The following is a 17,050-nucleotide window of genomic DNA, read 5'->3' on the forward strand; positions in this document are numbered from 1 at the left end:
TCTCCCTGTAGCTAGGTGATGGCATACTTAAAGCTGATTATAACATGTACTGCAATCTATCACCTTCTTTTTATTATTATAAAATGTGTGTGTGGTATAGATAGCGTATGGGATAACATGCATTAGTTTGCACTGATCATTTTAAATTAACTTTAGATCAACAGTAATCTTGCCACAGGCATTTTACATTAAATAAGATATTTTGTCACACCCAAAAAACATTTCAATAAATGCAGCTTTTCAATCTTTAATCTCTTGGTTAATTGTGAAACTTAATTGCACCTGTGTGGTGTATTTAGTGGTCTTCAGTGGTCCTCCAAATTTAGAATATTTAATATGGCTGCCTTTGCTGAATAGCTAATATTCTTTTTGGAACAGTCCTTGCTGTACTATAAGTTCTCTTGGAGATACACTAGAGGAGTCTATGACTACAACACTTGCTGCATAGTTCTCATTGTCTGTATTTTGTTGCGACAGTACTGGTTGTGACAGTATTATTTGCTCTTCCGACGTGAACTTCATCCTGTATGCTTTGTACAAATGACTGTAATTCCTTATATATTGTTTCATCTTCCCATGATTAATGTCGTATTTGGGTCAGCTTTTTAACTTATGATGGTTCAGCCTTTTAAGATGGTACTTCATCTTTGGGCTGCAAACTTTTTTTATGCCTCCTTTCTTTTCAACTTGTAAAAGTGACGGTCTCACACAGTCTCTGTTGTGATAGTATTCCTGGTTCTGCTGATTTTCTTTTTATCACTTCCTTTGCTCTGTGTTGCTTTTCATTTCTCAGTTATACAGAAGCCCTTTCAAAGGCTAAACATAATATTGCTATGGGACCGGCTAACTTATCATTCTTTGTTCTCATCAGTACCAAGTATGCACTATCCAAGCCTACTCATCCACAGTCTGTCCACGAGGTTTGTGCTTGATGTCTGAAGAACAGTCACTGTGACTCCCCTACTCAAGTGTGGCCCCTCTACAAACATAGGCAATTTAGGTGCATCAGCCTCACTAGCTTTATGCGCAAAGCCATGAGGTTTATCATAGCAGAACTCATTTATGCAGACATAGGCAACTTAACTAATGTAGACCCCACTCAGTTTGGTTTTCTGAAGCACTGGTCCTATCTCTTTAACTTGGTAAACTTCCTTGAAAAGGTTACAGACATTGTGGATAGTGATTACTTAATGCACTTTCATCTACTTACTTGGTGAAGACTTTTGACACCATCCCCAGTGCTAGTATTATTGAAATTTTAGACAAACTTAATGTAAACCCCTGTCTTGTCTACTGGATTGCAGAGTGGCTGTGTAACAAATCCCAGGTTGTGAAAGTTGCTGGTTCCATCTCTGAATGTTAAATTGTAACTAGTGGGATACCACAGGGATCATTGTTGGGCCTTCTGTTATTTGGCAGCTGTTTTGCTGACATCCAAGCCAGTATTCCACAAGTGTGATTGACCAAGTTTGGTTATGACTGCAAGCTGGGCATTATGAGCACATTTACTGATACTAAACTGCTCCAGCAAGGACTTGAATATGCACATACCTGGTGTACTGCAGATCATCTCAAGTTAAATTCAGCAAAAGTACAGCATAGTAGCATTTGGCAAAAAAGCTGCTTCCACCTCTTCTATTATAAATGCCTCTTCAGACAGATTATGAGACATGGATACTTATGTGGACAGTTCTTTCGCTCTCTGTCTCAATCAGTCATGTTCCCGCTGACCCCTTGGTATGTACAAATCCAGGCATATTGCTCAACTGGATAGGCTTTAATGGTTTTTGTAACCAAGAAAATTAAAGGCCTTAAATTATTCAAATGTCCTGCTAAATTATCACAACTTTCAATGAACAAATGAAAATGTTTATGGAAGAATTAAATATGCCAAGTTTAGAGGTAGGTAAGGCTCAATTGCTAACAGTTAGGATAGGAGGAGATGAGATAAAGAAGGTGATATATAACCAGTCTACAGGAAATTCCCCAGGGATAGGGTACTCATCACTCATTAGACCTATGATTGAGTACAATGCCCCATTCGGAATGTATCTGACCCGACACCTGCAGCAGCTGGAAAGGCCCCAAAAGTTCCTCACCAAAAGGATAAAGGGTCTCAAAAATATGTCTTATGCTGCCCGACTGAAAGAACTCCAGCTCTATTCAGTCTCGTACCACTTGCTCAGAGGTGACCTGTGCCTGACATATAAGGCCATGTCAAACCCAGATTTGATGAATATGCTTCACCTCAAAAAATCTAGATCCCTCAGAACCACAAGGGCGGGAGACTTAAACCTTGACACGGTTATTAATAGAACGTGCTAGAGGGACAAATTCATCACCCAGAGACTCCCTATGCTGTGGAACAAAATCCCGGTACATGTGAGGCAGAGCACCTCGCTGGCCTTGTTCAAGAGGAATCTTGACCAATGGATGGGAGATCGCAGATATACCCCAGGGATTACTTCAGTGTCACTGCTTGACAGAGGCACAGCAAAATGATAGGCATAGTTTTATTCAAACTAAAGGGGTGGCGAAAGCCACATAACTATGGGCTAGGCTTATAAATGCCCTTGGGCAGATAGCCTAGTATGAACCTATGAACCTGTAGATGGTATAGATAGCGGTTAACGTTGTCACCTCACAGCAAGAGGTTCTCCGGTTCGATTCTCGGCTGGGGTGCCTTCTGTGTGGAGTTTGCATGTTCTCCCTGCATTCGCGTGGGTTTCCTCCGGGTACTCTGGTTTCCTCCCACATTCTAAAGACATGCATCTGGAGCATTTCTCCCCGGGCCTTCGCTGAAAACAGGCTCTGTGGAACCTAGTCGGACTCTCCCGGTCAACAAATGTTAAATAAATAAAAATAAAAATAAATAAGAGTAACAATAACCATACAAAATATTATCTTCATAAAATAGCAGAAAGTATTCTAAGAACTAAGCCAATATGGGAATTAATAAAAGAGATTTTGACGATGGGGTGACTGCAGTCATGATGACAGAGAGAGAGGGTAAGAGTGGTCGGAATTTATTGGAGAAAACTGGTAAAGGAACCAAGGTAGTGGGTGCAAATAATTAGAGAGGGAAAGATAATAGAATTGGAAAGAGGCCAAGAATTCACTTGGACTACAGGCTAGAGATTGCCTTCCCTATCAAGGACTGATATCAGATTGTAGGCAAAGAGAAAGAAATAAGGGGATCCTAAGAAAATGACCAGCACCGGTAGAGTTTTTAGTAGAATCTGGAACAGAAGCTGCTGTTAAAAATGGATAATTAATGAAAACTATAGGAGTCAAAGAGATTAGAAAGGATTGGTAAGAGAGATTGGATAAACAATTGACAAACAAAGGAGCATATATGTATGGCTCCGAAATATGCAACAGAGTCTAGAAGAGTTAGAATCTTTGCTTGGAAGTGTTTTCATAGGTGGTGTTATGCCCCAAGCAGACTACAAAGAATTTTTCCTCAGATTGATGGCAAATGCTGAAGGTGTGATGGGGAAGACAGAGGTAGCTGATAACATATTTTTGGGAGTGTAATGAGTTGGCAGACTTTAAAAATTCCCTGCAGACTACTCTATCAGAAATACTGGCTCTGCAAATTGGTGTAACTAAGTAATTTTTTTTGAGCTGTGATACAGTATCGCAAGTGCCTAGACATAGCAAGGACCTGCTGAGTTTAATTCTGGTGGCTGCCAAAAATGCGGTCAATAGAAAATGAAAATCAAAGTCCAAACCAACTGTACTAGAAGTAGTGACTATAGTAACAGAGATAAAACTACTGAAAGTGAGATCTTTAGAAAAGGGTAAGAGCAAATTACATATAATAAATGAGAACTGTGGGAACATTACATGAGAATAACGTTTTGGAGGAAGAACGAGGTTTAAGGGAAGGCCAGGGACTGAATGAACTATGTAATATTTGACTGACAATGATTCAGTAGATTATAAGTGATGTATAATGTTTGCAACTGAAATTATGTAAATATGGCTTGTTTTCATTTATATAAATGTATAATTGCTTATGTTATAAGTGATCATTTAATAAAGACATTTCTTGCTTAACAAAAGACAGACCAACCAAAAAAATAAATTAGCACAACCATTCATAGCCTTCAGTAGCTTGTCATTTGCTGTAAGATGACCTGTGTCTTGCTTTTTGATCAGTGAAAGACACCGTATTATTCAACCTCCTGATCGGATGCTATCAGTGTCATTATTCATCACAAATGGTTCTAGGATCCAACCTCAGATCCGAGCCGGCAACTGTCAGACAGATACAGAACTCAAGCTCCTCCCCTTCCCACAATTCACTACTACTTCTAGTCCTCAGAGCTCATTTGCCACTGAAATGCTTCGGACATGGTCTTTCGAGCTCAAGCTAGTCAGATACGTGTTTTTCTTTTGCGGGCTTTTCTTGTTTAAAGTTAGTTATCGGATAGTAAATATTTACTCATTTTAGGATAGTTAAAGTAGTTTAGAGTAGTTTCCTTCCCTAATCTGTGTTCCAATCTAGCTATTTAGTTTACCCCTCCCCCGCACTGTGTTACGTTCCTACCTTTTCTCTGTTTTAAAAAGAGAAGAGTTTTTCAGTTGATTTATAAGCTTAGAGGGGAAGTTGTGTTTTTCTGCTTATGTTTTCTTGCCAGTGCTTGTAGGTGTGTGTTTTTTGTGCACGGTTTATCATGTCTGATAAACCCTCTGGCTTCAAGTGGTGCCCATTGTGCAGTCGGAAGATGCTGTGTTCCAAGTCGCACGAGGAGTGTCTTTATTGCTTAGGGGCAGTGCACCTGGAGGTTAAATGTGATATTAGTGCCACATTCAACCCCAGGGCCCTTATGGAGTGCCGCAACAAACTTCCTTTGAAGGTCTTGGCTCAGGGGGGTCCTCTGCCCCCAGACTCCGCTTCCAAGCCCCCTCTAGAAAGAGGCCTACTCCTCACTTGAGGGAGTCCTCTTCCTCCTCCTTGATTTCAAAAAAGCTGGGCTCTTAGATTGCAGATCCAAGCCCAGCCTCTTCAGCTTTGGATCCGAGATCCGCCATTCTGAGAGCCTCGGATCAGACTCCCGGATCCAAGACCTCCACAGAGCAGAGGCCTTCGGATCAGAGCAAGCACAAACCTTCCCTGGATCCGATTTGCTCATCCGATCCAACCTGCATCACCATCCAAGCCCTTGGATCCCATTATAATTAAATGCTCACCCTGTTGGCCCTTCAAGAAATTGGATCCATCCCGTGGGAGTGAATCCCCTCCCAGGGACTGTATGGCTGTGGGATCCAGGGCAGGATCCCATGCAAGATCAGGACACTTGTCAGTCTCATTCAGGTCCTCCAGAAGTCTTCTTCCCTCAGACGTGGATAGGATGATGATGAGCTTCCTCCAGGCTCAAATTGAGTTTGTCTTTCTGCCGTCCCCTGCCCAGGTGACCAGGGGACCCTCTCCATCTGCAGGGCTGCACTGTCCTCTTCCAATCCCTCCAGCTTTGGAACATCAGGACCAATGGATTTCCAGTGAGAGGCCAACGGAGTTGGGTATGCCTCCTTTCTCGACACCATCAGGGTCCCTGGCAGGCTCTGTTCCTGTTGCTGTTGGAACAGGGTGCATCTCATCCCCGAGACGTTGGTGTGGGCTTGTTTGGGGTGGGCTCAAGCCTAGACTTTTATGACTGTTCCTCCCCCTTGGAGCTTCAGCTCTGAACATCTTGAGGGCCAAAATCGTCAGGAGGTTTCAGTGCTGATTCATGGTCTCTTCTTCCTTCCCGTATGGCCCCGGCTGCCGGGGAGGGACAGGGGAGCCTTGTCCAGTCATTCGGCCTTCCTGGCAGTAGAGAGGACCTTCTCCAGTTTGCCTCTTACATCTCCATCTTCTCTGGATCTTCCCCAGCCTTTCTCATGTTTGGGTGCTGAGGTCTCATCATCTGTCCAGGGTCAGCCCTCCCACGAGTGCCTTCAAGTGAGCACTGCCCAACTTGGGGTACCTGTCTCTTCTGAGCCCTTCCCTGAGCTTAACATGGTGGAACCCCCTTGGAAGACAACATGCAGGAGGAAATACTTGGACTCTCCCAGAGTGTCTGTAATGGAGGACACGGATTTCGAGGAGGGAGACTGGTCTCTCAGACTTCCACCTGAGGAAGTGTCCTTCGGGGACATTCTCAAGATTTTCAAGCAAAAAAGCAGTTGGCCTTCTCCCACCCCATCTTTGAAGGAGTATGTGTTCCTGAGGGCCTTCAGTACAAGCCTATCTTCTTCCTGGGTGTCCACTTCTGCTGATGAGCTTGTGGACCTTATCGCCAACGGGGCTTGGAAGGAGCCGGACACAGTGGAACCTGTTTCAAAAAAAGGTGAAAAATTCCTCAGTCCTCCCAAAGACAGAACATTTTGGAGTAAAGGTGCTCCGATCAATGCTATTGTGGTGGCCACTGCTACTAAAAAAAGCTAGCTGATCAAATCTTCTCGGTCTATCCCCAGACAGGGAGTGCCGGGAGATCAACCATTTTGGAAAGTGCATGTTTGCCTCCAATACTTTCAGACTGAGAGCAACTAATTATTTGGCCCATTTTACCTGGCTTCAGAGGGACTTGGTGTCAGAACTTACCACTTCCCTTACAGAGCTGTTGCCTCTGGAGAGTCTTAAGCTGGTCTCCCCAAATCTGTCTACTCTGACTTCCTTGGCTAATGCTTCGATGAGGTTGACCTCCAGTTCGGCAGAGGCCACCTCTCAAGCTGCAGGTACCAGTATTACCATTCGACGGCATGCCTGGTTTCACAGTGTGCGGAACCTTTCAAGGCATCTTTCACTAATGCCCCCTTTGATGGCTCCAGCTTGTTTAGTCAGTCTGTTAAGGAAACCTTAACTCATAGTGAGGAGGAAGGTAAGACTCTTTCCAAGGTAGGGATCAAGTTCTCTGCTCCCCAGCGGTCCTTCTCTAAGACCCAGAAGGGAAGTAAGAAACTTTGGTATTGGAGGACTCAGTGATAGGATCATAGGTGGATACTAGGCTAATGGCCCTGGAGCCCTTACAAGCCTAGCCAAGAGTTTATCCCCAAATAAGAAACTTCAGTCAGCACCTGTCACTACTGCCAATGAGGGACAAAGGTGGAACCCCTGGGCATATTTGTGGTTTCTCATCCACTCATCAAGGTTGTACTTGAAGAGGATCAGTGAGATGCTCTGTTTGACATGTATGGGAAGTCTATTCCAGAGACGGAGCAGCTTCTGGGAGACAGACCTGTCTTTCCAGCAGGTTTTGTTGATGTCACATATTAGATTTAGGCCTATCGACTGGGTAATGTGCAAGAAGTTAGACTTACAGATATGGACCATCTCTAGTAGGGCAGGGTCCGATATTGCATTGCAGGCGAGACATAGCTGACTTCTAAGCAGTCTGTATGATACCGAGTAAAGTGATAGTGATTTGAGCCTGTCTTGGAGGCCATGGATTCTCTTTGTGAGGTATTTCTGTGGCCTTTCCAGTTGGTGCAGGTGTTTGGAGAGGTACATACCAAATGGGGAGTTGTACTTAATTATAGGTCTAATGAGGGAGGAGTACAGAGAGGTAATAACCTCCTTTTTTCTGGATGCAATCCCTTTACTTATGATATGAACCAAGTAAAAGGCTGTTCTGACCACTGCCGCCACATGATGGTTGAATGTGAGATTGTTGTCAACCTCAATACCCAGGTCTCTCACCATGGGTTGCGTGCTGAGGGGGTTGCTGTTGATGTGATAATCAGTAGGGGCCGTGTTTTGCCTAATGGTATGATAATATATTTTTTTGCGTTTAACTTAAGGCCATTAATGTAAGGCCATGACTTTGGCACCAGTTATTTGTAGCTGTGAGACCCTCTTGCAATATGTTAACATCATTTGGAGAGTCGATGACAGCACCCAACTTACAGTCATCTGCAAACTTGGTCAGCCACAGGCCCTTTGTCTTTGCCTGGACCCCTGAGAAGTAGATGCCAAACAGTAAGGGTCCCAGGACAGATCCCTGGGGAGCACCACTAGTGACAGGTCTGCTGTTGGAGGTGGTTGTGCCTTTTTTGACCTTGTGGGTACTATCTGTGATCCACTTGACCACCCATCTGACGAGATGGGGATTAACACCAAGTTGTGTTAGCTTTTAGATGATGCCCAAGTGGTAGATTGTGTCATTGGCCTTGGCCAGGTCAAGGTAAGCTGTATGTACTAACTTTCCTTCATCCAGGGCCTTGGTGACAGTTTCAAAGAAGTCAGCTAGGTTCAGTAGGCAAGATCTGCCCCTGATGAATCTGAATTGGGTAGGGTCGAGTGTTTGGAGATTGCCTGTGTCCTTGTTATGAGATCCATAATAATATGCTCCATGGCTTTACAGATCAGACTTGTCAAGTTAATGAGGTGATAGTTTCCCAGGTCAATAGTGGCACCACCTTTGTGCAACCCTGATGACAATGGCAGTTCTCTCCCTGTTGGAATGAAGCCTGTAGTTAGGCTGTGGTTAAATAGGGTGCTCAATGACGAAGGTAGTTCTTGCTGGAGATGGTGCAGAATACAGCCTGGGATATTATCAGGTCCCATGGAAGCTCTGTTCTTCACCTTAGATAGGGCCTTAAACATTTGATCTATGGAGATGTGAGGTGTGGGACAAGTATCGGGGATATCGACTGGGCCTTTGGGGGGCAATAATGGTTTGAAGTTTGCGCTAAACCTTTCAGCTCGCAGGTTGGACAAGTCGGCAGGATCAGTGCAAGAGGTACAATTAAGTACAAATTCGGAACAAACTTGGGCTTTGCCATGGAGGTTCCTAACGTAACTGAAGAAGGACTTGTGGTTTCCCTTTGTTTCAGAGGTTAGTTTCAAGTCATAATTGGCTTTGGAGTTTTTAACTAGTGATCTAATTTGCTTGTTGAGGCAGAGGAGGGAGATTTTCCGATTTGGAATTTGTTCCTTTTTACCCTTGGACAACAGTTTTTCCTGTTGTTGTAAAGCCTGTTGATAGAGGCTGTCCACCAGATGGGTTTGTGTTTCCTTGAGGAGCAGGTTTTAGTTCTGTTGTGAATGGCTGAGTTCATGCAGTTGTAAAGGTGTTTGTATACTGCACTGGTGTACTGTTCAGCATAGTTGTCTGCATCCACTGAGGGGGGTGGTGGTGTGAAGCTATGGATCCCCTCCCTTAGGTGGGTGTAGTCAGCTTTTGAGAAGTGTTTAGCCTAGTTACAGCTGGGTAGGGGTTGGGTGGCATAGAAACTTTGAATGAGACAGACTGATGATCTCATCTCACCAGGGAAGAACATACTGTGGGAGTGGTGCAGTGGTCTCCCATGTTGGTGAGAACCAAGTCCAGTATGTTATGTCCCCTTTTGGGGGATAAGACCAGCTGGTCTACTGTGTTAGAGTTGATGAAGTCAAGGCATCATTGGGTGAGTGCATTAGTGCAGGAATAGTTCACCCAGTCTATAGTGGGGTAGTTGAAATCACCAAGGATAAGGGTGTTAGGGGGTACCTTGATGGAGTCAAGTAGGTCCAGGTAGGAGTAGTGGGTGTCCTGAGACATGGAGAGGGGTCTATAGCTGGCTGTAACTTGGATGGGTGTCTTACCAACTGTCATTTGCACCTGGAGTAATTCCAGTGAATCATGCTGATAAACCATTCTGGAGGTGTGCCTGTCTTTAATGAAGATAGAGACTCCACCACCCTTAGTCTTTCCGACCTCATTTTGGGGTCGGAAAGTGTGGCATGAGGTATAGCCTGGTAAGACAGGGATGCTCTCCGCAGCCCTGAACCAAGTTTCCGTGACGGCACAGACATCGGCATCTTCCAGTGTAAGGAGAGCCTCCAGTGAGTGCATTTTCAGATTAAGGCTCCTTGCACTGAGCAGCATGACCTTCAATTTGCTTTTTGACAGATCTTTCATGTTGGAAGATTTGTCTTTTGAAACATAGCCTAAAAAAGGCACAATGGGGAGTCAAGAGCCTTGGCCAAGATCATGAACCGCAGAGGTGACAGGTGGAGGCCCTCTCTGGCAGAGCATCGAGGCCTGTCAACCATGTCATCCCATGCAGACAGATACTGAATCCCCTTGGAAAGGCACCAGAAACTAAGCCAGTTGTTGAAGTCAATATTTTTTGTAGGTATTGTGGCATCTTTCTTGGTGAAGATAGGATGCTGCTCAGGGCTAGGGTCATACCTTCCTGGAGCACATACTCTGAGAGCTCAATCATGTCTGTCTTCATATAGTCCAGGGATGTACATCTCAAGTAATTCACACCAAAATGGACAGTGACAGAGTCATACTTGTACCTGTTGTGGAGAAACTTCAAGTGCATGCCTGATGTGATGGGTTCTAGCACCTGATAAACAGCTGACCGTGAACTTCTCGTTGTTGAGCCTGGTGAGGGTAACATCAGTGTTTCTCACTACTGAGTTGCCAATGACTAGTATGTTTGGTTTATTGTTATGCCTTATGGGCTGTGTTTGTGGGGTTCCACTTGAAACCATCAATGTTCAGAACATCGAAGGTTCAAAGTGGAAGTTCCAGATAAGTAAAAATGTTAACTTTTGGGTGTATATGCAGGGCAGCAAAGTGCCCTGCATGTTGCGTGTGTGTGTGCCATCTGAGTGTTGGCATTGCAGGTAGGGTACGGGAAATCTCCCATTTAGCGCTACCGCATATAGCGGTAAATGGGAGATTTCCCTTACCCACTGTAGTGCGATCTCGGAGTTGGAATATTAAAGTAGGGAGGGTGTGGGGGGCACAGCCCCCCACATGGGGGGTGCAGGGGGGCAAAGCCCCCTGCATAAAATAGTTGTTGAATGTTTATTTCTTTTTCTGTGGTTAACTTTAACTTTAAACCTTCGATGTTCTGAACATCGATTTTCTGGTCTCAATGATCAGAACTTCGATGTTCTGAACATTAGATGGTTTCAAGTGGAACCGTTTGTGAACACTGGTGTGTTGACTACTGTGTGCGATGTGATTGGCATTGCGTGTGGAATGTTTCTGAGTGTTTTGGAGATCTGTGTTGTTTAGGTAAGTTTTTGTTGAGGACCCCTACATAGGTGGGTGTGTGACTCTGTGATGTGGGTGGTGTGATGTTTGTGCTGGCAATCTCCTCTTTGTCAGGAGTACTGACTGTGGTGTGAGAGAGCATGGATTCCAACTTACTGATGTAGATACATATCTCGCAAGTAGAAGAATTATTGCTACACTGTCTCAGTATGGGAATTGTCCAGACATAGTGCTCTGAATACTTGGGTGGACTTAGGGAGAGCAATGTTTGATGAGGGTTTGTCCACAAAATTGGTAAATGTAAAATAACTGGCCTGAAGCACAAGTGCTAAAACCAAAACTAAGATGCTTAGATTAGCATGTACATTTAATCAGTCTACGAAAAAGCAGTAATACATGCAAATTCAGAGCACTTAAGAGCACACCGAACAGCAAACTAAGGTAATAAAGAAGGTAGAAGAGCAGCTGAATAAAGTATAAATACATTTTTTTTTGTTAGTGGAGAAGGATGGAATAGAGCAAGATTAAGAGACTACAGGGGTTGTCCTTCCCAAATGCTATCTGTACATAGTGGATAGAGCTTAAGAGATGGGACTGGTAGGAGAGTCTGAAATCAAAATATGATCTCACTGTACTCAGTTGAGTGAGCATATGAAATAGGCCCAGGAGAAGTGTACAAACACAAATTTACAGTAGGGGTGGGCAATTCCAAAACCACCAAGATTAATATCACAACAAGAACAGGGAGTGAGTGTGGGAAACTAGCTGGAGAGAGACAGAGATACCACAATATTCAATTAATATTCAATGAAACAAATAAATAAAATGCAGTACTAAGTGTGACAATGCAAGCGCAAAACAAAGTATACTTCAATCAGCTTGTACTTCAATGGATTGCAGGTAGATATAAGCCAGCCAAACAGCTCAGATATTGAGCAGAAATAAATACACAGATATGTGACTAACGTTTATAAGGCAAAGAGAAACCCTCTAGGCTAAGAGTTAAACACAGACTATCAAAGAAGTGAGACAACAACAACCCCCAATGAAACCAGGTTGGCTACACTTCTAGCAAGTTAATTGCAGAGAGAGAGAGAGAGAGAGAGAGACCACAATATTCAATTAATATTCAATTAAACAAATAAATAAAATGCAGTACTATCTGTCTTCCTTCCAGGATGCTCCCCAGGAATCCTCTTCTTTTAATCGGGTAGGGGATTCAATGGCAGACACCACCTCAGGGGCAGAAGGGGTTTGCAAAATCATGGCTCCCGGGAACCCTTCTCAGAGAAGTCCTTTTAATATTCCTTAAATGCTGCCCCGACTGTCCTGCCCTGGTGGCAGTCGGGGTCGACTCTCCCTTCACCCACTAGCCTGGGCAAGTCTCGCCACCATCAGTGGATGCTAAAAATTATTTCCAGGGGTTATTCCATTCCCTTTTCTCAGCCCCCTCCAGTTCGAAAATTTCTTTTGGACATTCCATCCCGCCAGAGGGAGTTGGCCTATATCGAGGTCCAAGACCTTCTTCAAAAAAAGAGCCTTCCAAGAGGTCCCAACAGGACGTGGGTCCGGAACTTACTCTTGCTTCTTTTTGGTGCCAGAAAGGACCGGGGACCTGTGTCCTATTTTTGACCTCAGGGTGTTGAATTTATCTGTCAAGAAATCCAAGTTCTGGATGGTCACTGTTCAGTCTGTTCTGCTTCTCTTGTACAAAGATGATTGGATGTGCTCAGTGGATCTCAAGGATGCAAACTATCTTTTTAAGATCGACATATGCTCCAGGAGACAGTTCAGCTTTCGGTTAGGGGCCAGTCATTACCAGTGCAGACCTCTGCCCTTCTGACTCACCACAGTCCTCCAGGTGTTTACCAAATGTGTGGTAGTGGTGGCAGCTCATTTTTGGCTGCAAGGGTTCCAGATCTTTCCATACCTGGACGATTGGCTTCTCATGGCTCCCATGAGGCATCTACTATCAATGGCCACCACTTATACCCTCAGTCTTTTCCAACATCAGGGTTTCACTGTGAATCTGCCCAAATCCAACCTTGTTCCATGACAGAATTTGGTGTTCATCGAAGTCTACCTGGACACAGTATGAGAAACTGCAGCACTGCCTCCCTGCAGGATTCATCTCATTCAAAGCCAGGTTACTGTCTTACTGTAGCTAAAATGCCCATTGAGTCCCTTGAGTCTCCAAGCATTCTGTAATGGCGACCATTCAGTTAGTTCCTCTCACCAGATATCACATGCTCCAATGGACCTTGGCAATCCAGTGGTCCATTCTGGTTCAACCCATGTCTGTGATGATAAAGTTGACTCAGGTTTGCAGGAATCACCTCGCTTGTTGGCTTCAGTCTCAGAACCTGTACCTAGGCAGGCCATTTTGTCTTCCCCTGCCAAAGGCCACAGTGACCACAGATGCTTCCCTGTTAGGGTGGGGGGTACACTTTCAGGGCAGGACAATTCAAGGTACATGGTCTCACACAAAGACCAAATTGCATATAAATGTCCTGGAGATGAGAGCAGTCCTTCTAACATTGCAAGCCTGTCAGGGTTGCCTCCCTCTGAGCACTATAGCAATTCAAGTGGACAACATGGCATTTGTTTGGTATATCAACAAGTCCTTTGTGCATAGAGGCCATGAGAGTGTGGGGATGGGTTATATCTTCCAGGTACTTTCTTGTTGCAACTTATATACCCGGGAGGTCCAACGTGTTAGCTGACAAACTCGGCAGGTCAATATTGAGTCCTCACGAGTGGTCCCTGAATCCATTAGTGGCAAGGATAATCTTCGACCATTGGGGTCAACCATGCTGCATTTGCTTCCCCAATCAACAACAAATGCAGCAATTACTTTGCCCTGATTCCCCCCCATCGAGGGAATCACCCAGGGACGCTCTCGCTCACGATTGGCCCTCGGGTCTCCTATATGCCTAACCTCCTATCCCTCTAATACCAAAGGTCTTACAAAAAGCTCATCACCTGAAGTCCTCTCTCATCCTTATTGGCCTTTTGGGCCTCGTCAGGTGTGGTTTCCTTTCCTAAGGTCTGTGATATCCACCCTGGATACTAGATCCCATTCCAGATCTCATTTCCCATCCCTGGGGGCTTCCACTTCCCAATCTCCAGACCCTTCATCTAATCGCATGGTTTCTCGGTTCCAGTAATCCTTTCACAGTCCAGGCTTCTTTCTCCAGTCAGAAGTATTATTTTGCTTTCTCAGAAACCATCTACAAAGAAGGTATATTCCAGTAAATGGAAAAGGATTTCCATTTGGGCCAGACAAAGGAATCTAGATCTCCTTTCAGTCCCCTCCTTTTTCAGGATGGGGTGAGTTTTTTGACCATTAAACTCCAGTTGGCAGCCATCTCTAATTTCCATGTCAACAATGAGCATACCTTTTCTTCCAAATTGTGTAAAGCTTTTCTGAAAGGAGTTTTTCTTCTTAGATCTCCCATTAAGGATCTGTCCCCTCCATGGGATTTGACTCTGATGCTGCAGTCCCTAACCCAGAACCCTTTTGAACAGGCGGGGTCATGTAACATTAAATTTCTTTCATCGAAGATGTCCTTTTTAGTAGCCATTACTTCTGCCAAGAGAGTTTCAGAACTTCAGTCTCTGTGCATTAAGCCACCATTCATGAGCTTTTATAAGGGTAGGGTGTCTCTTAGAACAAATCCCTCCTTTCCCTAAAGTGGCCTCTGAGACTAATCCCAGTCAGTCGATTCAACTACCTATCTTCTTCCCTAATTACTTTAATAAAAGGGAGTATATTTTGCATTGTCTAGATGTCGACAGACAATTGCGTATTTACTTAGAGGACTGAGGAGTTTAGAAAGTCGGACCAACTCTTTGTGGCTTTCTCTCAGAACAGAAAGGGCCAGGCTGTTTCCAAAGTGACTATTTCCAGGTAGGTTGCTGGTTGTATTGCTCACATTTATTATAGTAGCAGTTGGAACTGGCTAGACCGGTAAAGGCCCAATCAAGTAGGTTTTTTGCTACGTCTTCTGCCTTCTGGGCTAGACCCTCCTTGGATGATATTTGTGTTGCTGTGACTTGGTCTAATCCTCACACTTTCATTTCACATTACAAATTGGACTTAGTATCTAGGAACAGGGCTGCCTTTCATTTCTATGTCCTCTGGCATATCCTTCCTTGAGGCTACCCAGGGTACTGATAAGTTGGGGACTCTGACCCATTTGTGATGAATAGTGACACGGATAGCATCCAATAAAGAGTTATGTACTTACCGTAACTTGGCATCTGTGCTATCCAGTGTCATTATTCATCATGTTTCCGCCCTCCTTCTCCCTTCCTTGTGGGGGTTTTGGCAGGCTGGAGTGACTATGTTGAGGTATTTTTGAGTTTTGCAGTTTCCTCTGCATTTCCTTTGATGTAGAAAACTTGATCTGATGGTTAGAGGAAGCTGGAAATTATGGGAAGGGGAGGAGCTTGAGTTCTGGATCTGCCTGTTAGCTGACGGCTCAGGTTCGAGGCCGGATCCTAGACCCATTTGTGATGAATAATGACACTGGATAGCACAGATGCTAAGTTATGGTAAGTACGTGACTCTTTTTTTTTTTTTCTGCACAAAACCATTAGCTCTACAAACACCTGCACTAGGGACCTAAATCTACAGCAACAAATAATCAAGACTTGTTGAAGGGATAGGTTCCTAACTCAACACATTCATAGAATATGAATTAAGTTACAATCACAAGTCAAGCAAAGTGTTACTTTGTCTATCTTTAAGCTATTTTAATGATTGGATGGGTGAAGACAAACTTAACCTTAGTTATGTACAGACAGGCCTGCTCAATTGGGAGGTGAGCATTAAGTGTTTGCAAAGGGTAGCTGAAACTTTTAGTGTGTCTGCTGAGAGATGTATATGGCTAGGTATTTTATAGTACCAGTCATTTCTTGTGTAGGACTGTTCCTTTGTACCTCATTTTCTTTTCAGCTTTCTGCCCATTAACACTTTGTCTGGTAATTAATGGAGTCTAAGCACTGGGTTTATTCCTATATTCTAAAATTTTGAGATGACAATCTTCATAGGTTTTGCAGCCACTCATTCTCTTGAGGTTTTTCATTGTTTAAATGGTTCTGTTTAGTAGATGATTATATGGATTGGACATAATATGCTTGAATTAACACTCGTGCATAAATATCTTAGATGAGCCTGTAATGCTCGCTTGTTTTCTGGCTTTGGTATTTATACAGTTATTCTGACTTTCTGTATGTCAGATTTCAGTCACACTAGTACTACAGTATGATTCATGTTTCAGACACATGCCGTTGTTGATGTCATTTGTACAACAATAAATAATGGGTAATCTTCTTCTTTTAATCACTTTATTCAGGTCTTTTGAAATAGTGTAATTGTTCAGCTTTTTGCCTTACAGGAGTATCCATGTTACTCACCCATTTGTTTTGGGTCTACTTGCGTCTTAATGACACCTATGCTTTCCATTTGCTTCAGTTCTGGTGAGTTCTACTCCTGATAGTTACAAGTACCTTCTTAGCGGCATGTTTCTCTGGCATAGCATCAGGATTTATTTGGGTATGATAATCCCCTAACATACTTCCCAAGTACATAAATCTTCTGGATTTTTCAAGTAGTCTGGTCTAGAAATTAATGCTGTAGCTCTGTGCAGTATTAGAGATTTATCAATGACTGACTGTTACTGGAGACTTAGACCCTTTGCTTTCACGTTTTGAATTTATTTGCCATTAGTAGTTTAACACAAACCAAACAACACAAAGTTAGTTCTTTAAGTGATGTTGTGATTTGAAACTAGACTTTTTGCTTATTTTTATGATCACATTTTAATAACTTTTGACCAAGTTCTGTGAATATGGTAGCGATGTGCACATAGCTTTCTTTTATGTCTTTTATTTTAAACATCTTTATAAAATTATCCCTCACAACACAGACGCACATACATTAAAAAAAGAAAACGAACCACAGTAACATTTTTCATACTCCTTCATTATGTATTATATACATTTTCTTTTTAACCATTACTCACTCCAACATTAAGTAAATTGGTCAATTCCTGCCTTTC

The 17,050-nt window shown here is 43.5% G+C and overlaps 1 protein-coding gene across 3 annotated transcripts in view; it reads left to right on the top strand.

Annotated features, from left to right (window-relative positions):
• CROT (carnitine O-octanoyltransferase) overlaps window positions 1–17,050 on the top strand; it is a 1,004,553-nt gene that overhangs the window by 826,129 nt on the left and 161,374 nt on the right. The window lies entirely within an intron of this gene.

This window comes from Protopterus annectens, chromosome 3.part1, assembly GCF_019279795.1.
Source record: "Protopterus annectens isolate FY-2018-M chromosome 3.part1, PAN1.0, whole genome shotgun sequence".
In the NCBI taxonomy this organism is placed as follows: domain Eukaryota; kingdom Metazoa; phylum Chordata; order Ceratodontiformes; family Protopteridae; genus Protopterus; species Protopterus annectens.